At 46.7% G+C, this 27,446-nt stretch overlaps 1 protein-coding gene across 1 annotated transcript in view; it reads right to left on the reverse strand.

Annotated features, from left to right (window-relative positions):
* The window catches only part of VANGL2 (VANGL planar cell polarity protein 2), a 282,060-nt gene extending 264,752 nt beyond the window's left edge, over positions 1-17,308 (reverse strand). Inside the window, exon 1 of the mRNA XM_086945339.1 lies at positions 17,010-17,308. The gene's annotated coding sequence lies outside the window, so the exon portion shown is untranslated. The remainder of the gene's footprint in view (positions 1-17,009) is intronic.
* Between the last annotated feature and the right edge of the window lie 10,138 nt (positions 17,309-27,446).

Consider the following 27,446-nt stretch of genomic DNA (forward strand, 5'->3'; position numbering starts at 1 on the left):
CATGTGTATATATTAGGAAGATGGGGGAAGGCGTTTGAAATCTTCATTTTGACATTGATCCAATATTAGTAAATGTACGTAAACTGGAGGAAACAAGCCAACATACAGAGGCATTTGTTATTGGTAGTACAAATTTGACTAGCTAGCTAGCCCCTCCTCTACTGTGAGGTGGCCCAGAGAAGCCTAATAACAGAAGAGAGGTTTATTGGAGGGTGCTTGGGCTCATGCAGACCATCAACAATAAAAAGGCCAGGTTTACGCAGCATTTCAGCTTTGAGGTAAAGAAGCACCCACTTTCTGGTGCACACAGGTGAATCGCTATGTAATGGCGAACAGGGGGAAGCAGGTTAGAGCTCTTGAGGTGGCCCACTTACATCATGTCCGCTGGGTCTCTAACAAACTCATTGAAAGTCTCCAACGGATCCAGTCACAAGCTCCAAGAATGTCCATGAACCTGCTGTCCAGGAAACAAAGAAAGCCAGCCCTGAAAATATTTTTCTGGCTCCAGGCAGATAGATTTCAAAAAGGGAGGGAGACAAAGGGACACTATTTCCCACTCAAGGCGGTGGAAGGTCCAGTAACAGCTTAGTGTCCGTACGAAGTACTAGAGAGACAAAACAAAAAGGGGTTGCTGTACCGTTCCTAAAGAGAGCAGTGATAGGAAAGTTCTTGCTGGCGTGACCAAGGGGAAGGGAAAGGAGAGGGATATTATTGATACCCTGGGGCATCCATTGTGTTGGATATATTTGCCTCACACACCCCGAGGAGTGTCATGCTTCATCATCGGCGGTTGCTCCTCGTCGGGGAGGCGGTGCAACCCCCGACGGGCACACCTCAGAGAGGGGCTCTTTGGCGGAGATCTTTTTTCCAACTGCCTGTAGGTGAAGTGGGGGTATGTGGGCAGGGAGGTGTGTACCTATGGTAAGGTGGTTAAAATGTAATTAGGGGTACCGGAATGGACTTTATTCTGGGGGTCCCCTAGCTACAGTTAAAAAGTGGAGCTAGTTCCCTAGGTGTCAACCTATTATGTTGTGTTAACCTAGAAGATCCTAGTGGTGCATGTGGTCAACATGTTTCTCGCTATTGGTACATTTACCGCGATTCTTCAGGACCAAAGTGAGGACAACAACATGCTCGTGTCATATGTGTTGTAATTTTACCTTAGTGGATCCTCCTATGACTATGTCTAGAGGAAGGATAAGGAAACAGTAGTTAAACATAAATCGCCAGTCACAATATTGCCAGGAAGAACATATACTGACATGTTGGTGGTGTTCAAAGTGAATATACGCATCCACCGCATGCCAAGTGTACTGAGCGTGCAGTGTAGAACTGTGGAGCACACGCAGTAACAAAACTGACTCATACTGTGGATAGTGGTAGTGCAGGTTTAAAAACAAGAGTGTAAATAAACAAGATTAAAAATGCAGCAGTATAAAGCTCAAAACCTGCCTGTAGTATATCAGGTATTGGGCAGGGTATTAAATATAGACACCACTATGTAGTATACCAGGCATAACAGCACACTTCCATTGTGATATACAAAACCATTAGAATGAGCAAAATTGCACACTTCCATTGTGATATTCAAAACCATTAGAATGAGCAAAATTGGATTACCCTACTCACCTAATGATCAAATCCTAGGGGCCACATGAGTGTTCGGCAGGGCTGAACTACAGCGCTGAGCCCAGGGTGTGGCTGGAGTGAGGGTAAGTAAGAATGCGGTAAAACAGCTGAGTAGAATGCAAGGTTAAATGCATCCCTGCAAAACAAGGCTCAAAATCTGTTGTAGCGCTAGAAGTTCGCCCTCCTCGCCATGCGCTAGACGCACTCACCTGCAGGCTGCTGTGTCTGGGTATAGTGACCTACCCCTCCCCGCCGAGCTCGAGTAGATGTGTGAGCTCGGCGGCGGGGATTATTTCAATAGCACCGGCGGAACAGCGTGACGCGCTGCGTGACCGCCCACTGCCCCAGGTCACGTGTGTGGCCCCGCGAGCGTGGCGGCCATCTTGTAATGGTGTGCTATCAGCGTGGAAGCATAATGCCCTGTACAAACCCCCTGAATGGACTGTATGGACTGTAAATACACCCCTAATACTTTGTTTATATGGAAAACGGTACCGTTTAGAAGGCATACGGGTCCGTTGAATCCAGAACAGCTCGTTGTATAGGTTCGGTACACGAGTCATGGAAACCAGAGACCTGAAGCCATTACCGGTACGTAGAGGCATGGTGAGGCTAGCCCCACACACCAGGATTACCAGTGGGCGTGAACACCTCACAACAACATCTGCATATCAATAATAACCCACTTCCTACCACACTGGCAACCCCAAGGTGCCTGCTCCATCATGGCCGCCATCCACCATTAGGCTTGCACATTGGCTTTCACTACTGGTGAACCCAGATCACCGCACATTGGTTTTTCCACAGCAATAACAACTTACTCCCTTTCAACATCTCCATCATGGCCGCCATCTATTGATAGGCTTATAACTTCGGTTTCCATGACTCGTGTACCGAACCTATACAACGAGTTGTTCTGGATTCAACGGACCCGTATGCCTTCTAAACGGTACCGTTTTCCATATAAACAAAGTATTAGGGGTGTATTTACAGTCCATACAGTCCATTCAGGGGGTTTGTACAGGGCATTATGCTTCCCCGCTGATAGCACACCATTACAAGATGGCCGCCACGCTCGCGGGGCCACACACGTGACCTGGGGCAGTGGGCGGTCACGCAGCGCGTCACGCTGTTCCGCCGGTGCTATTGAAATAATCCCCGCCGCCGAGCTCACACATCTACTCGAGCTCGGCGGGGAGGGGTAGGTCACTATACCCGGACACAGCAGCCTGCAGGTGAGTGCGTCTAGCGCATGGCGAGGAGGGCGAACTTCTAGCGCTACAACAGATTTTGAGCCTTGTTTTGCAGGGATGCATTTAACCTTGCATTCTACTCAGCTGTTTTACCGCATTCTTACTTACCCTCACTCCAGCCACACCCTGGGCTCAGCGCTGTAGTTCAGCCCTGCCGAACACTCATGTGGCCCCTAGGATTTGATCATTAGGTGAGTAGGGTAATCCAATTTTGCTCATTCTAATGGTTTTGAATATCACAATGGAAGTGTGCAATTTTGCTCATTCTAATGGTTTTGTATATCACAATGGAAGTGTGCTGTTATGCCTGGTATACTACATAGTGGTGTCTATATTTAATACCCTGCCCAATACCTGATATACTACAGGCAGGTTTTGAGCTTTATACTGCTGCATTTTTAATCTTGTTTATTTACACTCTTGTTTTTAAACCTGCACTACCACTATCCACAGTATGAGTCACAGTTTTGTTACTGCGTGTGCTCCACAGTTCTACACTGCACGCTCAGTACACTTGGCATGCGGTGGATGCGTATATTCACTTTGAACACCACCAACATGTCAGTATATGTTCTTCCTGGCAATATTGTGACTGGCGATTTATGTTTAACTATTGTTTCCTTATCCTTCCTCTAGACATAGTCATAGGAGGATCCACTAAGGTAAAATTACAACACATATGACACGAGCATGTTGTTGTCCTCACTTTGGTCCTGAAGAATCGCGGTAAATGTACCAATAGCGAGAAACATGTTGACCACATGCACCACTAGGATCTTCTAGGTTAACACAACATAATAGGTTGACACCTAGGGAACTAGCTCCACTTTTTAACTGTAGCTAGGGGACCCCCAGAATAAAGTCCATTCCGGTACCCCTAATTACATTTTAACCACCTTACCATAGGTACACACCTCCCTGCCCACATACCCCCACTTCACCTACAGGCAGTTGGAAAAAAGATCTCCGCCAAAGAGCCCCTCTCTGAGGTGTGCCCGTCGGGGGTTGCACCGCCTCCCCGACGAGGAGCAACCGCCGATGATGAAGCATGACACTCCTCGGGGTGTGTGAGGCAAATATATCCAACACAATGGATGCCCCAGGGTATCAATAATATCCCTCTCCTTTCCCTTCCCCTTGGTCACGCCAGCAAGAACTTTCCTATCACTGCTCTCTTTAGGAACGGTACAGCAACCCCTTTTTGTTTTGTCTCTCTAGTACTTCGTACGGACACTAAGCTGTTACTGGACCTTCCACCGCCTTGAGTGGGAAATAGTGTCCCTTTGTCTCCCTCCCTTTTTGAAATCTACTCGTGCACGGTGCAAACCGTGGGAGCTATCTTTTGGTGGGTGAGTCTTGTCCAATCCCCCAGTAAACTTGAGCCTACACCTCCGCGGTGGCTTATACCCGGTCCAACACCGAATCCAGTTTTGGACCTGTTTCTTATCTTTCTTAAGGGCTGTTTTCTATTTGAACCACCCTTATTTCCTCCCTCTCCTTTCCCTACCTTCCGTGAAGGATCCCACCACACCGGGACCACTCCTATCAGACCCCACCATCATGGAGGGGCAGGGACTGAGTTTCGGTGAGGAGGATGCAGCAGCCATAATGAGGACACCCTCTCTTTTTGGCATCGATATTGAACCAGGAACGAGTAACAGCACCCCAGAATGGCAATCCCTGTCAGACCTCAAACGGGAATGGATCAGGGTAACTATCCATGGAGCCATGATGGCACAATATTTTAAAGCTAAGATCGCACCAAATGGATTGATAGTCAAAAATTTCCCGAGAATATTCTGGGAGGACGGACAATTTAAGGTGGAATGGTCACAGGTCTCGTGGAAATGCACCCACGACCTTCTCATCCTTATAGTCAACACGGCAAAACGACTGGCCGATGCCCTGCTGGTTAAAATACAAGCAGCAGAAGCTGCCTTGAAGACCGCGGTGCAAAATCCGGGTTTTAAAACAAAACTTGCCGAGATAAACAAAGAGATGGCAGAACATAAGGAATATCTTATGAACCAAAAGTTAACCAAATTACAAAAGGACATTAAAAAATTCTCTAAAGAAAAAGTCTACCCTTACTTAAGGGATGACTATGTTCCCCCTGGCACTAGCTATAATTCAGATTCCAGCACGTCTTCTTCAAGAAGGGGCTCAAATAGCGGCTCAGATAGCAGCGGGGACAACAACCCCGCTGAGATGCCTCCCAGGGCGAAAAGAGGGAGGGGAAGGGGACAGCACTACTTCCCCAACTACCAGAATCAGGGGCAACCTACATGCCCCCCACTTTGGCAATACCCACAATTCCCTCCGTTTCAACCACCCTTCGGCCCACAGTACCCTGCATTCTATCCGCCCCAGAACCCATCACACCCTCCTTTTTTAGGCAGAGGTTGGGGCAGAGGGCGAGGGCGAAAAAGAGGCAACACAGCAGAGAAAAGGGTTCAATGGGAGGACACACGCCCCCAAGGGATGGACACGAGGAGCACGAGCCGGTCAGGACAACAGTGAGTTTGGTAGTCAACCTATCAGATCGCCAACTTACCCCACGAGAGGAAGAAGTCCTACAAAAGGGCTTGGGCTTTGTCCCAACTCCGAGGATCGACCAGTTCCAGCAAACAAGAGAACTCAAAGCCTTTTTTAGGAAAATAAGGTTGAAGGCATTCTTTGAGGGTAAACCCTGTGAACCCGTAGAAGATTCCGGACTCCATAATCCCTCCACCTTTACACCTCATAACGGTATGGTACCTAACGAAGTACTGACGTTTGAGCAGGCAGTATTGAAAGACATTAACAAACTTGAACGTCTGGCCCCACATTGCAACATCTCCAAGAATGAGTTAGCAATACTGAAGTCATTGGCTGATGACTCTTCAATCACAATTAAACAGGCCGACAAAGGGGGAGCCACAGTGCTCATGAACACTGTAGACTACGAATTGGAATGCACAAGACAGCTGAGTGACCAGAGATACTATACTCCGATCACTGATGACCCCACCACGCGTCTTCAGACCAGGATCACAAGCCTGGTATCCGGTGCTGAATGTGATCAATGGATCAGTAAGAAGGAGGCAGAATTTCTCATGAAAAAGGACCCCAGGGTACCTTATTTCTATATTCTACCCAAGATCCATAAAGCCACCAGACCAGTGCCAGGGAGGCCAATTGTTTCTGGGATTGACTCTGTGCTAGAGCCCCTGTCTCAGTTTTGCGACCATTTCCTGCAACCCCTGGTTAAAAGCATCCCCTCCTACATTCAGGACACGACAGATGTCCTCAGAATATTGGACACAGTCCAGGATACAGGAGAGATTGACCTTCTAATCACCCTGGATGTCGAAGCACTCTATACGAACATCCCCCAGAGGGCAACCCTCGAGGTAATTGAGGAAAGACTGGGACAAGAATTGTGGAGCTCCAACACTCCCCAGACTTTCATCATGGAGTGCGCCACATTAGCCCTGACTGAAAATTATTTTGAATACAGAGGCAAATTCTACCATCAAACCCAGGGGACCTCTATGGGCAGTACCTTCGCCCCCTCGGTGGCCTGTTTATACATGGCCAAATTTGAAGAGACTCACATACACCATGAGTCCAACCCCTTCCGGAATAACATCAGAATGTGGAAACGCTTCATAGATGATATTCTTATACTATGGAGCGGTCCACCAACCACTTATGAAGGGTTCTTGGTTTGGGTCAACAGTCTCAACCCTCACCTACATTTCACCATGACAGCATCACCCCATGAAATCGCTTTCCTTGACCTAACGATCAAACTGGAAGCAGGTTCCATAAAAACAACAATGTATCGTAAACCTACAGATCGTAACAGCCTCCTGCATTACACAAGTCACCATCCAAAGGCCCTACGTACCAATCTGCCATTTGGCCAATTCTTACGAATCAGGCGGAATTGCAGTGCGGTGGCTGATTACAAGAAAGAATCTGCTTTGCTCTCTAGGAACCTTCTTGATAGGGGTTACCCCAAGAGTGATGTACGAAAGGCACGAAAACGTGCCAGAAACAACAATAGGGAAGCCCTACTGGAAAGGCAGGAGAAGACCCCTATTGAGAACCAACCTATCACATGCGTGACCACCTTTACCCCCCTGTCCAATAAGATCAGGAACACGATTAAGCATCATTGGGGTATACTTAACACAGGTGACATGTCCCTAGAGGAACCTAGATTTGCTTTTAAAAGATCACAAAACCTGAAAGATATCTTGATCAGCACTAGGCCTAAACAAACAAAAAAAGAAAGCCAGAGGACTCTGTGGAATTTACCCCCAGTGACGGGCCACTACCCCTGTGGAATGTGTGGTGTCTGTCGATACACCCTGACTCTGAAAACTATACAACTCTCAGACACCTTTAAATGGGAAATGAGGCAACACACAAATTGCAACACATCCCATTGCATATACCTACTTATGTGCCCATGTAACCTGCAGTACATAGGGATGACAACACGCCCTATTAAGACACGAATCATAGAACATCGCAGCAATTTCCGCTGCAGAAAGACCCACACCAAAATGTGCAAACATTATGTGGAAGCAAACCATGATGAGAACTCAATGAAATGGATAGTTCTAGAGTCTAGTCCCAACTGCCCCACAAAAGTACTTTTCAATAAAGAACAGAGATGGGTGCATCGGTTGTCATCTGACCAACATGGTCTTAACGAAGACATTCCCTGGCATTCACTTTGAACCCCCACATTCATATTGTCCACCCATGAGTAGTAGTGTGCTGACACATTCTCATGCCATGAAATTTGTGTATATACCATATACCGACTCCGGGCTATTCCCTACCCTGTTAGCACCACCACTGACCCCAGGATACTCATGAACCACGACACATGGTTACCAAATCCTTCAAATTCCAGAGACCTGAAGCCATTACCGGTACGTAGAGGCATGATGAGGCTAGCCCCACACACCAGGATTACCAGTGGGCGTGAACACCTCACAACAACATCTGCATATCAATAATAACCCACTTCCTACCACACTGGCAACCCCAAGGTGCCTGCTCCATCATGGCCGCCATCCACCATTAGGCTTGCACATTGGCTTTCACTACTGGTGAACCCAGATCACCGCACATTGGTTTTTCCACAGCAATAACAACTTACTCCCTTTCAACCTCTCCATCATGGCCGCCATCTATTGATAGGCTTATAACTTCGGTTTCCATGACTCGTGAACCGAACCTATACAACGAGTTGTTCTGGATTCAACGGACCCGTATGCCTTCTAAACGGTACCGTTTTCCATATAAACAAAGTATTAGGGGTGTATTTACAGTCCATACAGTCCATTCAGGGGGTTTGTACAGGGCATTATGCTTCCCCGCTGATAGCACACCATTACAAGATGGCCGCCACGCTCGCGGGGCCACACACGTGACCTGGGGCAGTGGGCGGTCACGCAGCGCGTCACGCTGTTCCGCCGGTGCTATTGAAATAATCCCCACCGCCGAGCTCACACATCTACTCGAGCTCGGCGGGGAGGGGTAGGTCACTATACCCGGACACAGCAGCCTGCAGGTGAGTGCGTCTAGCGCATGGCGAGGAGGGCGAACTTCTAGCGCTACAACAGATTTTGAGCCTTGTTTTGCAGGGATGCATTTAACCTTGCATTCTACTCAGCTGTTTTACCGCATTCTTACTTACCCTCACTCCAGCCACACCCTGGGCTCAGCGCTGTAGTTCAGCCCTGCCGAACACTCATGTGGCCCCTAGGATTTGATCATTAGGTGAGTAGGGTAATCCAATTTTGCTCATTCTAATGGTTTTGAATATCACAATGGAAGTGTGCAATTTTGCTCATTCTAATGGTTTTGTATATCACAATGGAAGTGTGCTGTTATGCCTGGTATACTACATAGTGGTGTCTATATTTAATACCCTGCCCAATACCTGATATACTACAGGCAGGTTTTGAGCTTTATACTGCTGCATTTTTAATCTTGTTTATTTACACTCTTGTTTTTAAACCTGCACTACCACTATCCACAGTATGAGTCACAGTTTTGTTACTGCGTGTGCTCCACAGTTCTACACTGCACGCTCAGTACACTTGGCATGCGGTGGATGCGTATATTCACTTTGAACACCACCAACATGTCAGTATATGTTCTTCCTGGCAATATTGTGACTGGCGATTTATGTTTAACTATTGTTTCCTTATCCTTCCTCTAGACATAGTCATAGGAGGATCCACTAAGGTAAAATTACAACACATATGACACGAGCATGTTGTTGTCCTCACTTTGGTCCTGAAGAATCGCGGTAAATGTACCAATAGCGAGAAACATGTTGACCACATGCACCACTAGGATCTTCTAGGTTAACACAACATAATAGGTTGACACCTAGGGAACTAGCTCCACTTTTTAACTGTAGCTAGGGGACCCCCAGAATAAAGTCCATTCCGGTACCCCTAATTACATTTTAACCACCTTACCATAGGTACACACCTCCCTGCCCACATACCCCCACTTCACCTACAGGCAGTTGGAAAAAAGATCTCCGCCAAAGAGCCCCTCTCTGAGGTGTGCCCGTCGGGGGTTGCACCGCCTCCCCGACGAGGAGCAACCGCCGATGATGAAGCATGACACTCCTCGGGGTGTGTGAGGCAAATATATCCAACACAATGGATGCCCCAGGGTATCAATAATATCCCTCTCCTTTCCCTTCCCCTTGGTCACGCCAGCAAGAACTTTCCTATCACTGCTCTCTTTAGGAACGGTACAGCAACCCCTTTTTGTTTTGTCCAGGCAGATCCAACCATAAACTTTAAACGGTTCTGTGCCATGCATGAATACGGTTGATTGAGACATTAGCCTTCGATACCTGTAGTCACTGGGCATACTATGCGCCCAAAGAAACCTGCAGTCAACACCATCAAACCTCATCCCTCAACAACTCTTCAGATGGAATAAACATGGAGGCAAATCTCATGGAGTCTAGAGCCAGAGACTTTAGAACATCCTGTGAACCCAAGTTTCAGAATGGCACTAAACTACAGCCTTTTCAGGAAGTGTCCGAAAACTGAACTTGTCCAGTGTGCGTTCATTTAAAATTCAAGTATGAGGTGCTGATAAAATTTGTCATATGATTAACTAAGGCAGAGGACATTTGTGATATGATTTTATCAAATGAATTATCACTAGTCCACAGGGGTCTACATTAGAAGGATCACTTAGGAACTGAGCGTAAGAAATTCAAGAGAAAGACAACTTCAGGGGCACAAACACACTGAGGAACCCCATCCTCCTCCATCCCATGCCTCTCCACAGTGGCTACCTCCATACTTCCATACCTAAGACTGATCCTTTGCACTCCCTGTTCGAAAAAGTTCTAGAAACAATTAGAAGTTGAAGTTTCACTAATAATTTTCCAGTTTCTCTAACTAAGATCTTAAAAAGAATGTGAAAATGTTGTCACTTCAGCTTTGACTTCACAGGCCATGGTTCTAAGTAAGAACATGATCAACAGAGAAGGACATAGGGTGAGTTCTCAGAGACATTCATAACATAAAGCCAAAATGAAAGGGTCAGGGAAGTTCCGCACCATACGTTTATAGCTGGGTTGAAGGGTTCCACAATGAAACATCCATTTTTGGATCCCACAAGATACCCAGTGTCTGAAAGGAAGCACCATACGCCTTACCCCACAACAGGAACAGCTTTGGCCTCAATAAGCATACATCATCAGCATTAGGCTCAGCATGCCTAGTTTAGTTAAAATTACTGAACCGTGGAGGAGTGCATTAGAGTGGGGATTAGAATGAGGTTCCTAACTGGCAAAGCTGTAAGATATGCGAGTAATTCTTTCATCCAAAACATAAGAGGGTCAAAGCAGTCACAGCGCAAATGAACCGTCTCTACTACCCTGGGATTCGGTACATTACCAGCAATATTCAGCTTCTACATATCCTGAGCACACATCCGGCTGGAATGTATAGCTGTCCAACCTCCACTGAACCAGATTTATATGTGGATGAAGCCAAAGCGCGACCTAGTGGGGATTGTTGCCAGAACTTAAGCCCTGATAACAGTTGGTACCACAAGCACTACCATTCCGGTCACATAAATCCAGTCACGAAATCTTCCCTCTTTATAATTCAAAAAGCAAAAAAGACAGGCTTCCTGTTTGAATGGATATCTTACTTGATGAGCATGTCCATGTGGTCTATAAGCGATCTAAAAGCATGAATACCCCATACAAATGCTCAGAAAGATCCGTCCTTTCCTCACAAATGAAGAACATGCATGCCCAACTTGATCACTGGTTACCAAGCGTCTGGATGCTACCTAGAGATTCCACCCAGACCACCGAAAATCATGATCCAAAAATATACAATGTGTAAAAAGTCCATCAATATCTTTATTGTGGTAAAAACACCATGTTATGCCCATCCTTAAACCACTCCATTGACTACCAGCAGAATAAAGGGTCAAGTTGAAAAAGTTATAGATTGTACTCAAGGCTCACCAGGTGATCTGCTTCCAAGGTGCGACTATTCTCCTCCTCACTGAGCCAGGAGGTCCAGCCACTTCTTTGCAACCATTCAATTTTAACTTTAGACATGGGAGTGGGGCTCACTTTCATGGAGGGGATGGAACTGCCTTTTTGGCTTGCTCTGCTTCCATCACCAAACGCACAATTAAAGGGCCTCTTTTTAGGGAAGAGTTAATGCCTTCTAAACTGCAGGACCATCTTGTCCCTCAGTGAGGCAGGTTTGACATATCATGTATTCTCTGTCCTAGTAGCAAACCCCAATGGAAGAAGTCATGTTTAGCCGAAAACATAAGTTTAAGCATTTGTTCCCCCCAACCCCAAAAAAATAAATCTCAAGGTCACTGTGTCACACAATATAATGTCTCCCGTTGGTTAAAACATTTTTTTTTTTTAATCTAGCGCACATGTACAAGCCATGCTCTCTTACTCACTACATCTACAACAGGCAGTAAAGACCTGTTTGAGCTAGCCGTTATTCATGTGACCTTCATAGCATTAAATGTTTTACTTGCACAAAAGTAAATCAAAATCCAATACAAATTTGACTTCAGCCTCTATTACGAAGATCGATATGGACAGTTCAATGATTGTGAACCTGTGGCGCCGGACAGGGACATTAAAACCCTTTAATGGAAAGGAAAAATACATAAGAAGGGCGCTTCCAGGTGTAATGTGATGAAGGGTTGCAACCCAAAGAGAAGAATTTTCAGACAGCACAAAATGAATGGCCTCTAGGCACTTGGGGTTTAAACGTGCACACCAAACACAAAGAGATAATGGGCGGAGCGCTGAAACATTTCAGACACTCACCCCCAGTCACAGATCTGGGTTGAATCCATCATCGTTCTTTAGCTCACTTCGCCACCTCAGTTCAGACCCAGCCATATGCAAATTAGTCTTGACCCTGTTCCTCGTGGGAACAGTCCAGCCCGCACTGCAAAGCCAGGTCTTCCCTGGACCGGAAACAAGCATCCTGGGACCGGTTTTTAGAGTGTGTGTAGGGAAAGTAGGGGACTATTTTAACATATTGCTGAGTCACGAGAATTTGGGGTGCTAGCTTGAATACAGGGGCAAAGTGAGCAAGGGACCAACGTCTGAGCATATCCTGCCAATTTAGGGCGAACAAAGCAAACACAACGAGATGATGGACGGAGAGTTGAAACTTTTCAGACACCCGCCTTCAGTCACAGATCTGGGTTGAATCCAACATTGTTCTTTAGCTCACTTTGCCACCCCAGTTCAGACCCAGCCACATGCAAATCAGTCTTGACCCTGTTCCTCAGGGGGCCAGTCCATCCCGAACTGCCAGGCCGGGTCTTCCCTGGACCAGAAACAAGGCTAGCTTGAATCCAGTGGCAAAGTGAGCAAGGGACCTTGCACACAAAAGCATGAATGCAGGCATCGGTGCCCCAAGACTGCCCAAGACATCATTGGCATTTCAGTGGGGACTGCTAAGGAGGATGCCAATCGCAGTGGCACCTAAGCGGACATGAGACGAGGGGGTAGTTAAGAGAAACAAGGAGATTCTGCTGGCAAACGCATAAAAATAAATAAAGCATCAACACGTACATTCAATATGAAGAGGGCACTTCAGGTCCACTGTTCTACCACTGCCAAAATAACCATAGCTGAAAGTCAATTATGACTGAAACAAATACATTTAACCCGCAGGAGCTCTTGATAATGGGGCAAAAATAGTAATTAAAACATCTAGATAATAGTGTGTCAATAGCCCTTCACAGACTTCACCGGTTGGTTACCAGTAGAGTTGAGAATCGGTTTTAAGGCACTCACTATTGCACATGCACCAATATGTGGTTAGTAAACCAACTATTTAATGAAAAAGCTTCACATTAATATTGGAGCCCTAAACTTGCACCCGCAGAGCAAAACGATGCGGATGCCACCTCAACTAAGAGAACCAGTGCTGCTGAAAGTTAGTTACTTCTTTCACTTCGCTTCTAGACTTGTGATTGTCCACCCCTACTATTCCAGAGAGGAGTAACTTTGCTACCTTCTCGGGGCTGGTGAAAACTTTATTGGAACTGGCAGCACAAGCTATTTTTTTAGCGGGTTACAAAAAACTGTTTCGAAGGCCCTAGATATAGCAGAGAAGTTAACGGAATATAAAGAGGCGAGGGCATCCTTTTCCCTTACCAAGACGACTTTGGGCTCACAAAAGCATTTTGGAGCAAGTAACAAAATTCAGCACGTGCTTATTTTAAAAGGAGGAGCTTCGGGTAAAACGATATTATGCAAAGCAACCAGAAAGCGGCCTTCGTCCTCAAATCACCCGTCGGGGTCGAGATAATTGAATCATTTCAAGTCTCAAGCGCGCTTGCAGCTTTCATTAATTATAACGAGGCCTGCGGAGGGGAGGGGCGAGCAATACACCCCCGTTCGGCGTCTGGGTGCAGCCGTCTGCAAGGGGCCTCACCAGAGAGGAGCAGCGGTGCTGGGCGGCTCACAAACACTCAAAGAACACAACTGCAGTAGAGAAAGTCCAGTCAAAAGTACAAGGCACCCAGCAAAGCACAGTGAAGTAGGCGTTGTTCAGGTTTTGAGAATAATTAGAGGGATGTCCATTGTTGCAGTCCCTCCTCCCCTACTGTGAGAACTGGCACGAGAAAAGAACAGATCCTGGGCCAGGATCTTGCTCAGAGACCACCTCATCGAGTACAGATGGATTGCATTTGCAGAAGTGGTATTTTTTTTTTTTTAAGGAAGGAGGCGCCATTTATTCAATACCTGGTCTGAGTTACCACTTCAGCTGCTTGAAAAGGCAAAAGGCCTCTGCGTTTGCATTTTAAGATATGAGAACTGCACAGTGAAGGTAATGACTGTCTGCTAGCTGGCAAGGAAGAGGAAGCCTGCCTCCCACGGAGGAGACAGGTCTCCTGGTTAAAGCGCCTGCTGTGGGCAACATTAGCACTTGGGAAGCAGCAAGCTAGCTCAACACGCACAGTGCCCATTGCTGAAATCTGTGTGCAGACTCAACATCACAGGATCGAATCCTACCCAGAAAGCCTCTTCAACCTATCATCCATCACTTTGAAATAGAATGCCCGATACCAAAACAAACAAAAAAACTAGCTGTATTATCATGGCCACGGGTTGTACATCTAGAAAGGTAGACTCGTGCTTCATCCTTCCAGGGCCAGTACCCCTTTGGAGCAATAAGAACAATAATAAATAACAAGTACTTGCACATAATGTATGAATGTACAATAACCGAACCTTGGTGGTTTTCACGCACGACATGAAAACAGTTCCCTCTTAGGCCCAATTAAAAATAACACCCCAACAGCAACACACTCTACAAGGGGTAGTAATCCCCTTGCAGCCTGCGGGTCAACGCTTCAGCGTCACACAGAGTAGGAAGCGCTACACAAATGTTAGAATACCGTAATAACTTATTAATTCACATCGTACCCTTGGCGTTTCTGTTCAATGGTGAGGGCAGATGATCACCACAACAGGACGAGGAGAGGGAAAATGACAAATAATCAGGTTACAAGCAGTTTTTGGTGTCAATTAAAGCATTGGACGTTCGCCTTCCGTTCCCCCCCCCCCCCCCCCTTAGTTTCACCAGACCTCCATGACGATATCCTGGACCTCAAAACGGGATTAAACGCAAATAGATAAGTGCCTACATATTTTCTCTGGTTGATGTTATTTTCAGCGCCAAACTCACTCTTTGGAGTATTGTACACCCATCCCCCACGAGTTTACATGTTCGGACCTACGTTCAGTTCTTCACCTGCACCAAGGGAAGGGATCCAACTTAAATGTAAACACATTTTTATAGTGAGAATGTGAACAAGGACGTCGATGCAGCACACATCAAGGAATCATGTTTAGAGACAGGACAGTAAGTTACACTGAAGCATGATGGGTAATGTATTCTAGTTAAGAAACAATCAGGAGAGGCGAACCTTTAGAACAGAAGAGTTGATAAGAGTTCTTAGATCAGCCAAGAGAGTGCTAAGATTGCTGTTGCTACACCAGAGAAAGTCCGATTTTGAGAATTTAAACTCAAAGTGAGCTGTTGATTCATGTTGCTTTTTGAATATTTGCTTTAGTTTCTTGAGAACATACAACAATCAAGGCCCAGTACTACAACCGAGAGCTTATGTCCACCGGCGTACTATTATTGGTTAGATGGGACTCACTAAGAACTGAGACAAAAACGTCACCGGGGACCAGGGCACGAACAATGCATTGTGGGTATTAGACCATGTTTGAAACTCAGGACTGGGAGAGAGCCTTTAAGTGCACAGTGTGTTCGGTAAAGCTGCAATGGAGGAGACGAGCATTTGTTTGGTGCCTTTGTTGATGGGATGGGAGGGATACATTATGACAGTGATAACTGCTTCAGTCTTACTAACTAAACAATATAAAAAAAATACTGCGCCACTGGAATAGGGTGGGAAACAACACCATGCACTGAATTTTTTTACCAGAACTAAAACCCTTGTTCGTGCAAAGAATGTCATTGGTTTGAATTGATGCATTTGTCGCCCAGCCTGTCAATAAACATAGTTATGAACAATCTACTACACACAGGTATTGGCAAAACACACAATATATTTGACATCAAAGCATAATTTGTCCAGATTTGTAAACTGTTCGGAGATTGGTTCTTATACGCCTACAGAACAATACAAGGAAAGATCTAATTGCACAATAATCTAGGCATAATTGCCTTTGTCACAAACGTATAGACGGAATTATACAGACATTAAATGTAATGTACCAGTGGATTGCGATCTGATGTGCTTTGTCAACCTTTATACACGTTATGAAAGCTAAAAATATTGCTAGTTTATAAAAAATAAAATAAAAACAAGCCTTAAAACTATCGGGCTTTAATAATTGCATGTATTTAAAAAATGAATACAGTGTGAAGGTATTTCAACTAAGATGCATTCCCATGCAGAAAATTCATTGAATAAACATGCATTTTAGATAACCAATTCATTATGCAAATACAAACACAGACGCCTGAAAAGGCTCCCTAAACAATGAGACCAAAAGACCGTGTGGATATAATTAATCCAAAACACAAGCCCGATCAAAAAAAACTAACCTTAAAACGCGAAAACAGCAGTGGCTTTTCATATACCGATTCGCCATTGCTGTCACTCCCCACCTGTGTAACCTAAACTAATTCCGATCTTCTCCGTCCTCTCCGGGCCTCATGCGACAGGCCAGGCCGGCCCGGTGCACCTCTCAGCCGGTCTGAATTCCTAGGAAAGCCCCAGGCTTCGGAGGCCCTGGCGCGAGGGGCGGATTTTCAAACCGGCGAAAAAACACAGAAAAACGTTCAAATCAGCGAGTCCTCCAGCTCGACCTGCTGGCTTCTGAAGGACCCCAGCTTGCCTGCAGGCTCTGTCGCTGCACCATCCTCCTCCATTAAACAATCCCTCCCTGCCTAGTGTGCGCCACGGTCCCTCGCCCCATTCATTCACACTGCGTGCTCCCGCATCACACCCACGACCCGCACGGGCATTTCTGCAAAATCCGGCGAAAACGGAGCAAATGCGTCCGAGAGCCCCTAACCCCAGACTCACCGCTCCGGCGGGGCTTCCCTCCGTGTCCACGCCGCCCAGAGGATCCTTTCTGTTTGAAAAGGCAGCGGCGAGGGTTGGTTGTAAAAAGAAAGAGACAAAAAAAGCCAGCCTCCTGCTTTTGTTTCCCACCAAACCGGCATTAAATATCCACTTTCCCGGGGCGCTCCACGCAAGCAGAGGGGGGTATGAGGGGCTCCCCTTGCTGCCTTATTTTTGATGAAGAAAGAGCTCTTTGGGCTTCGTCCCTGCCTGCGTGTGAGCGGAGCGCCTCTCTCGTGCCCCTCTCCGCGGCTGTGTGTGAGAGAACAAGTGTTGATCCATTAAAGGCTCTTCCAGGGCCGGGCCGCCTCCCTCCGCTCTGCCCCATTGTCTGAGAGGGATCGCATTCCCAGATTCCTTGTCTCTTTTCCCTCGTGTTTGAAGGGACCGCAAGGGCAGGCCACCGAGATCTTTGGGCTCCAAGCCTGCATGTTTTCTGTTTGTTTACCTTTAGCCAATTTGCTCATACTTAAACGAAAAATAGGCTCCATAAATTAGTACTTTTAAAAATATTTCTTACATGGCGGTGCGAAAAAATCGGAGATTTACGTTATCAGTTCAATATTTTTAGCAACTGAGAAAGCGAATGTTGAGATAAAATAATGCGTTATTAAGAATCATTAAATGCAATAGCTGCTTTTTCTGATTATAGCAATTGGACAGCAGTGACATGGTATTTTTTTATTTATACACACAGCTTTCACTACCCCTTGCCAGACCTAAGCGATTTCTGGAAAGATAGTCGAATAAATACCTACAACATATGTACCTACAGCGCTTCGAAGCCCTGGCAGCGTCATGGAGGAACATAACTGGGTTTAGCTACATAGGATGTATAACAAGCATTAGAAATGCAATAGGTCTCGCAGCATTAGAGTTAGTGCTTTTAGAATTGTTAATGGGTTTTTTTGTAAATCTTTAGCATGAGGTTGAGGGTGAGTGAGGGTGAGTGAGGGTGAGGGTGAGTGAGGGTGAGTGAGGGTGAGTGAGGGTGAGTGAGGGTGAGGGTGAGTGAGGGTGAGTGAGGGTGGGTGAGTGTGAGTGTGAGTGAGGGTGGGTGAGGGTGAGGGTGAGTGGGGGTGAGTGTGAGTGGGGGTGAGGGTGAGGGTGAGTGTGAGTGGGGGTGAGTGTGGGTGAGTGTGGGTGAGTGTGGGTGAGGGTGAGGGATTGAGGGTGAGGGGTTGAGGGTGAGTGAGGGTGAGGGGTTGAGGGTGAGTGAGGGTGAGGGGTTGAGGGTGAGGGAGGGTGAGGGGTTGAGGGGTTGAGGGTGAGTGAGGGTGAGGGGTTGAAGGTGAGTGAGGGTGAAGGTGAGTGTGGGTGAGTGTGGGTGAGTGTGGGTGAGTGAGGGTGAGTGAGGGTGAGTGAGGGTGAGTGAGGGTGAGTGAGGGTGAGTGAGGGTGAGGGATTGAGGGTGAGGGGTTGAGGGTGAGGGGTTGAGGGTGAGTGAGGGTGAGGGGTTGAGGGTGAGTGAGGGTGAGGGGTTGAGGGTGAGTGAGGATGAGGGGTTGAGGGTGGGTGAGGGTGAGTGAGGGTGAGGGTGAGTGAGGGTGAGTGAGGGTGAGTGAGGGTGAGGGTGAGTGAAGGTGGGTGAGGGTGAGGGGTTGAGGGTGAGGCGTTGAGGGTGAGTGAGGGTGAGGGGTTGAGGGTGAGTGAAGGTGAGGGTGAGGGTGAGTGAGGGTGAGGGGTTGAGGGTGAGTGAGGGTGAGTGAGGGTGAGGGGTTGAGGGTGAGTGAGGGTGAGTGAGGGTGAGGGGTTGAGGGTGAGTGAGGATGAGTGAGAGTGAGGGTGAGTGAGGGGTTGAGGGTGAGGGGTTGAGGGTGAGTGAGGGTGAGGGGTTGAGGGTGAGTGAGGGTGAGGTGTTGAGGGTGAGTGAGGGTGAGGTGTTGAGGGTGAGTGAGGGTGAGGGTGAGTGAGGGTGAGGATGAGGGGTTGAGGGTGAGTGAGGGTGAGGGTAGGTGAGGGGTTGAGGGTGAGTGAGGGTGAGTGAGGGGTTGAGGGTGAGTGAGGGGTTGAGGGTGAGTGAGGGTGAGGGTGAGTGTGGGTGAGGGTGAGTGTGGGTGAGGGTGAGTGAGGGTGAGGGGTTGAGGGTGAGTGAGGGTGAGTGAGGGTGAGGGATTGAGGGTGAGGGGTTGAGGGTGGGTGAGGGGTTGAGGGTGAGTGAGGGTGAGGGTGAGTGAGGGTGAGGGGTTGAGGGTGAGGGGGTAGGTATTTTGGGATGCGAGGTGACACCGCCACGAGACCTTGTCATAAATGCATAAAAACATATCCCTATAAAAAGAAAACAAAACACGAGATAAACAACATCCCTTAAGGAAAGTTACGTGCTGTGAGCCGCGGGGAGGGCTGTCGGAAACACCTACGGAACTGACATTTTAGAAACGCGTGGGCTGCAGGAAGGTCCCCCGGCACCTTGCAGAACAGAGCCTGCTTGTGATTGTGAACAGTGTGTGGTCGAATCTGCCCTCCAGCGGAAGGAACGCATCACATTGTAAATGCACGCAGCAGGGGGCGTCATGATTACCAGAGTGGGCACAATAGCACCGGAATACCCCCTATGGAGGGGTGTGGGCAGTCTGATTCTATCAGGCAGCCCCCTGCAGGTGCTGCGTGGGGTGGGGCTTGAACTACAGGCCGGGGAGCTTTGTGTACTGTGCTTGTGTGACTACTTTCAGTAAAAAAAAAGGTTATTCTACTGTTTGTCCTTTAGACGATCCGGGGAGGGTAGAGGGGAGCTATTTATTAACCAAGGCGTGGGCGGGGGGTCTGGCCCTGAACCCCAGGGCCGTCCCAGTGCAGTTTGCGCATCACCTCGAATGCTGTTCATGCAGCTTCAGACCCGGAACTGGCCTGCCCCGTCTGGTCTGAGATATTGGCTCAGTCCGCTTTCTCTTTACAAGTGGTAACAAGAAAGGGTGGAGGGGGCAGGGGAGGAGGGGTCCGGGGAGGAGGGAAGGGCCAGAGGGACTTGATGGGAGTGGTGGGGGGGAGGGTATAGAGAGGGAGAGGAGGAGAGACAGGACAGGGGCAAGCAGCAGAGACACGTGTCGGCTCGAGTCCGCCAACCAGCTGTGACGGAGGCTGCTGCTGGATCCAGCCCACGTAGGGCTATGGCACTGGGCCTGTCGTGCACAACAGTCGCGTACGGGGATACACTGTCATCACTGAGGCCAAAGTATGGGATGCAGGGAAAACAGCACACTGCGGTGCTCGTGCTATGATGCAATTGCAAGTTGAACGCGTCCTGGAACTGCGGTCAGTGGTAAACCCTACCTGGTGAGACCTGTGGAGACCCCTGCGACACACCAACCGCTTGCCGCCAGGATTAAACAGATTGGGTGGATCTGGTCGACCCCAAAGTGCAGCCTGTGCCTGCACGCCATACTGTGAATGGGCCCACAGGACTAAATAGGGGAGCTCAGTCCGCTTTGTCTTTACAAGTGGTAACAAGAAAGGGTGGAGGGGGCAGGGGAGGAGGGGTCCGGGGAGGAGGGAAGGGCCAGAGGGACTTGATGGGAGTGGTGGGGGGGAGGGGGAGGGTATAGAGAGGGAGAGGAGGAGAGACAGGACAGGGGCAAGCAGCAGAGACACGGCGGGTAAAATAAACAAACAAGCCTTTCACCGTAACACGGCGGGCAGGGGAGGGGGCGGAGAGGGGAGAGGTGCGACACGGCAGGCAGGCAGGGGAGGAGAGTAGGAGGAGGAGGGGGGAGGAGAGTAGGGGAGGCACGGCCTAGCGGCAGGCAGGCAGGGGAGGAGAGGAGGAGGGGGGAGGAGAGTAGGGGAGGCACGGCCTAGCGGCCGTGCAATCAAGTAGTGAGGGGGCGGAGCTGGGGGAGGCTGTGAGAGAGAGTAGGCAAGGCAGGCGGCTGGGGGCATGTGCACGCGCATTTAAGCTCAATGCGCATGCGCATTGAGCTTAAATTTCTCGTGCACTGCAAGGAATCGCCACGATTCCTTGCAAGTTGGATAAAGAGTAGATGAGCCCCCATAGTCTCGCTTGCTCGATGCGCATGCGCATCGACAGGCGAGACCTAAAAACGGACAATACAGTGGCCATTTCAAGCTGTGCTATTTGTCTGTACCAGAGCACCTGACAGGTCAGTCCAACGGTGTCCATGCTAGTGTTTTTCCTTTATGTTTGAAAAAGCTGTGTGTAATAGGGGCCTGAATATTTTCATGGGGAATAGCTAGGAATTAGTTCACAATAGCAGGAAGCTTTCAAGTTTACCTCATGCCCTAGAGCGAATTCCACTCGCACGCACGAGAATGCCATAGAAGCAAGGAGAACGGCGGCCATGCATTGATTGGGTCACTGCGCGTGCAAGGCCGTCCATGCCTCTGCGAGCTGACCGCCTCATTCTAAACTGGCAGCAACTAAATCAGCACACTCGGAGCCATATTATGATGCCGCTTTCTGCGTCAGCGCAAGAGACGTCTGTGCGTCTTGGACACATACATTAACTCGAAATGTCTGAGGTAATGCATGTTTTGCTTACATCAGAGCTCGGAAAAACAGGGTATGTATTGACTGTTTCCGAGCTCTGCTTGGAGATGATTTCAGTTGATGTATGCACTCAAAACGCTGCAGAGGCAACTGCGCAGGCGCAGCTCAGAAAACGACATCCAAGTACGGCCCCTGGAGAGTCCGGTCTGAGACGGACAAGCCGCCGTTCACCTCCCCGGCTGGTGGCGCATTCCCACCTTTAAGGTCGAATTGGATACTGGCCTCATGAAAGCAAGAGTACGTAAAATGGGCTAATTGGATTTGCAGCAGTTCACAGTCGAATTCAAAGCACGTGTTCTGGACGGGAATGAAAGCCCCAGCTGCTGCTGTCTGTTCTTGTTCCTTAAAGCCAGATGAGTGACCAGGATGCTTTAACACACTGTTCCAGACAGAAGTTTCCACGGAGAGGCGTTTATTTTGCAGGCTTTCAGTATACTTTATTCGATGGCGCAGCAGGGATACCATGTCCCCTTCCCCTGTTTTTAAAGAAATAAAACGCCATTTTTGGAAGTCACATGGGTCCCTTATGTCCTTTACCTGTTAACTACTTCCCTGCAGGTATGACACATTAACGGATAATTTTGGGTGATTTGTAGCGTTTGGCCTGACTCTGTGACATTGGGTTACATTTTAAACCAATTTAAATGCCCGAGGACTGTAGTGTGAGTAAAAAGATACAAGGTGAGCCATGATACTGACAAAGTTCTACAATTACGTGATTTTGCGAAATGCCATGACTGGCCGGATCATAGCAGTTTTTTTTAATGGCAGACTGGAATGGGGGGCATGTGGAGGGGAAAAATACACTATGCTGAGAGTGGGTAAAAAAAAGCACTACGACACGAGGGCTTAAATATACAGAAAAAACAAGGCGACACGGCGGGAGGGGGCGGAGCGGGTAAACAAAGACGGACATGCACGCGCCCGTGACTTTTAAGGTCAATGCGCATGCGCATAAGCTTAATGCCCATGCGCATTGACCTTAAAAGTCACGGGCACTGCAAGGAATCGCCACGATTCCTTGCAGTGTAGATAAAGAGTGGATAACTCGCAATACTCTCGCCTTGCTCGATGCGCATGCGCATCGACAGGCGAGACCTAAAAAGGGTGTACCACCCACCCCAATGCTTCTCGTTTTTAATCTCAAAACGATGATAAATTGAGTAATGCAATCAACATTTTCAAATTTAAGAGAAGGTAGCGCAGACAACTATGGCACAATATTTTATGGTACAACAAACAAGCATTGGCAAATCCAATGGTGCCGCCTATGTGAGAGCTATTGACTTTGCTAATGGTATACCCTTGTTGTAGCGCTGTGGAGCATGGCTTCAAGTAAGAAAAAAAAATGCTTTGATGCAGCCAGTACTGGCCGCGCCATAGCCTTTTTTCCTTATGATGGGAGGTCAGGGATAACACAACCGACAAGAGGGTGGAAGGGGAAAAAGCAACACGGACTAGGATGGGGGTGGGCGGAGAAGGAGCAACATAAAGAAGGGGGTAAGATGAGAAGAAGCAAGATGGACAAGGGGAGGTGGAAGGGGAAGAATAGTACAGGCAAAGGTGGTGAGAGGGGGGGAAAGCAATACAGACAAGGGAGGGTTGGGCAGGAAAAGAGCAACACAGACAAGGGGGGACGAGAAGAAGCAAGATGGACAAGGGGAGGTGGAAGTGGAAGAATAGCACACACAAGGGTAGTGGGAGGGGGAAGAAGCAACACGAACAAGGACAACAGTGGAAGAAGAACTAAAAATAATGTCTCAATCACAGCTCAAGCAGTAGAGGACACTAATCAAGATGATGCAATCAGTACTTGGTCCATGCTCCACACAAAAGAAGAGGAAGAGAAGCTGGCACAAGCTGGCCAATTAGACAGCAAATAAGAGTGACAATGAAGCCAACAAATGGTAAGCAGTGGCAGACTCGAAGCCACTTGTAGAATACAGTATATATATATATATATATATATATTATATATATATATATATATATATATATATATATATATATATATATCTCAAGCGACAGCCCATGCATGCTGCCGTGGACGTGACCTAAAAAAGAGGCAGTGCTTTTCCCCTCTTCCATTATCCTCTGTAGTGTGCAAAAGGAAGGGGGCTAGTTACAAGAATGGCTGAATAAAAGTAATTACCCTAAAATCTAACTTGGACAGAAACTGACAGTGAAATACCTAAAGTCCATAAGAACATTTTGAAACCACCTGGCAGGCCTATAATTTCTGCTTGTGGTAGCCTGATGGAGAATGCCAGTAAGTACGTGGATCATTTTTTGCAGGACTGTGTACGAACATTGCCTTCCTTTATACTAGATACAGGTGACCTATTGAGGAAGCTGGAAAATGTGACATGGAGCAAAGACATGGTGCTCATTTCTATGGTCGTGTCGTCACTGTATACTAGTATACATCATAGGGACGGTTTAAAAGCTGTAGATTATTTCCTTCAGAAATGTCCCATGTGCTACATGGAACACAACAGGATGTTAATAACAATCATTACCATGTGTCTGGAAAATAATTACTTTCTTTTTTCCAAACAGATATACCAACAAATCAGGGGCGTAGCTATGGGGGCATGTTTTTCCCCTAGCTACGCCTGTCTGCACATGGGTTTATGGGAAAGACAGACACTTCTAGATGCAGATCTTTCATTTATTAACAGTCATGTAGCACATATGTTCAGGTATATTGATGACCTACTGTTCCTTTGGCGTGGGACAGAGAGTGAAGCGCAGGATTTTGTGAACTCGCTCAATGTTAATGACATGAATTTACAGTTCACTAGTTACATCAGTAAATCCTCGGTCATGTTCCTTGATGTGGAGATTTTTGTGAGGATTCTCTTAACACCAGATTACACAGGAAAAGCACGGCGGGCAATTCAGTGCTACATGCAGACAGTAACCATCCGGCCCACTTGATCCGCAGCATCCCCTATGGGGAGATGTTGCGGATCAGGAGAATCTGCAGTAGGGAGACTGATTGCCTTAAAGCACAGCAGGAATGCAGATTAAGGTTCATTGAAAGGGGTTACAGCCCCAAGGTTATTGATAGTGCGACCAGAAGGGCCAATGCACAAAGTAGAGCACAGGCACTGGTAACCAGAGACAGAATCAGACGCATTCCCATTGATGAGCAGCCCATGAGACTCATTCTTACTTTTAGTGATCAGCATCAGGCCATCAGGAGGATTATAACTAGGAATTGGCTTCTAATTAAGAACGATCCAGTCTTGGGGGAAAGACTTTCACGTTCCCCCAATCTGACTTTTAGAAAAGCCAACTCCATGAGTAACACCTTGGTCTCGAGTAGCCCAGAAATTAAATCCTCTTCAGACTGGCTAACTAAGAGTAAGGGATTCATCAAATGTGCAACGTGCAAGGCATGTAAGCAGGGTATTAACAAGACTGAATACCACAGCCCATTCCATAGCACACCGAGGAAAATTGAGAAAAAGCTGGCATGTACATCAGAATATGTAGTCTACGTATTAGAGTGCCCTTGCGGTTTAAAATACGTAGGGAGCACTAGACCTCAGTGTCACAAGAGAATCCTCCAACACCTACGGGCCATCAAGAATGGGGATGAATCATACCCCGTGGCTCGTCACTTTTCTGCAGTTCACGCAAAAAACTCTGATTTGTTGAAGTATTACATTATTGATTGCATTTTACCCCTGAGACGTGGTGGTGACAGAAACGCTAAATTAAGGAGGTTGGAAACGAAATATATCCTTGACATGGACCAAGAGCCCTAATGGGTTGAATTCAACAGAAGATTTTTATACGTTTTTGTAAATCGATGTATGATGTTCAAAGTAATTTTAAAACTGTAAATATCTTCTCGTGTCCGTCTACTACAAATAAGTCTTTTGCCGCTTGAGTTACGAATCAATTGTAATTATTTTCACTTTACATATTATTATGTTTATTTTCTCACAATTTTCTTGGGGTTTAGGGTGGTTAATACACTGTTGGATTTATGTTAAGTTTATGGATGTATAGGAATATGCCCACTGGGGCTGTATTCAAGAGAACCAATTTTACTGTTCTTGCTTTGGCAGTGGCTAAATACAATCCTCCACATGTGCCAGTCACGGATGTGACACATGTTTTTCAAGCAAACTATGATCCGTTTTTTGGAAACAACCTAGTGGACCTTTTGTATAGCATAGATTTTTTTAATCATGCTGATATTTTATAAAGGTTCCTTTAAATGGGGTTGCATTTTTAATGATGGAATGGTTTTATCAATAATAATGAAATTAATTATTTATTGATGCTTTTATTCGATGAAGTAGATATTTATTGTCAATGTTTACTTGAAATGCGAATTGCACTTGATTTAAGCACACTTGGCACTTTATTATGTATTTAACAGCAACATTTGCACAGGAGGTTAATAGGAATAGCCAAACTTGATAGGTCTGTATTTTACAGACATAACTGCATTTAAGCAGGAACTAAGTCTTTCATCCATGTCTAGCACTTTAAACAATTGCACTGTCACTTTAAATAGCGGTGTTCTGCCCATGTGATGTGTCATGTGATCAAGGTCCGAGAGGGACCGAAACGCGTCATGGCGGTGGTGTTTGGGCGAGTTATGAAATAAAGGAATATTTGCACGAAGCTGGGTCTGCATCGTCTCTTTGGATACAAGTCCTGTGTGCTGGAGGCGAAATCAGGAAGATATATATATATATATATATATATATATATATCTCAAGCGACAGCCCATGCATGCTGCCGTGGATGTGACCTAAAAAAGAGGCAGTGCTTTTCCCCTCTTCCATTATCCTCTGTAGTGTGCAAAAGGAAAGGGGCTAGTTACAAGAATGGCTGAATAAAAGTAATTACCCTAAAATCTAACTTGGACAGAAACTGACAGTGATTACACCAACATGGTTGACAAGGAAACAGCTCTCCCATGTGATGCAGAAGTAACAAACCAGACATTACCCGTACATACACTAAATGTTGTGGAGGGGATCATGCATTAATTAGTAGGGCGTTCATTTCCAAAATTGCAGAATTTGGTTCCTGGCTCCGGAAGTCTTAAATAGGTATAGTTGACGCAAACATGCATGAATGTTTTGTGTAAGACTTTATTCAGCAAAGCACCAGCGATTGGCCTGGAGGCTCACACTGACATGTTTACGATTTAGCACAGGAGGTTTCCAACAATAAAGCTTGTGCGGTCTGACAGACAAATACATAACAAGGTTTTGCAACCTAGCAGAACCTTCGTACAACGATTGGGAAGTGGTACCTTCCTTTCCAAATATTTATTAAGGCATTTGAGGAGGATATAACAAGAATTATTCCTCCTAAAACTTTTCCATCCATGGCAATAAAAAACCTAGTGGTAAACGTTTCAACTTTAAATGCTAAGCACTTTTGTCATTTGAGATAGTTCATGCTTAAGTATCAAAAGCACTCTTCCTACAAATATTCTGCAGGCCATCTATGTATTCTTTTTTCCCATATTTTGGTTATTAAAATGATACCATTGTCTGCGAATTTATTTAGAAATGCCTGGAAAAAAAGATAAAATATGGTAACATCTTTCTTTAAAAAAAAAATAAAACAAAGCCATGAAACGCGTTAGATTTTTAAACAAAAAAGTTATCAACAAAAAGTTTGCTAAGCTAAAATGGCTCTTACGCAAGTTTTCTGAAAGACAGTTAAAGCGTTAGCAGGAGATCAACAGCTCCAGTCTTTGCTGTTTCTACCCCCTGATCATTACAGGGAAATCATTGCACGTACCACTTGAAATCAGAATTTTATCTTGTTTCCAGTTCAACCACATATTAAAGTGAGCTGCTCCAAAGGACCCGTAATACAAAAGCCATAATGGTGCACGTGCATGCAGGAGA

Source organism: Lissotriton vulgaris, chromosome 12 (genome assembly GCF_964263255.1).
Source record: "Lissotriton vulgaris chromosome 12, aLisVul1.2, whole genome shotgun sequence".
In the NCBI taxonomy this organism is placed as follows: domain Eukaryota; kingdom Metazoa; phylum Chordata; class Amphibia; order Caudata; family Salamandridae; genus Lissotriton; species Lissotriton vulgaris.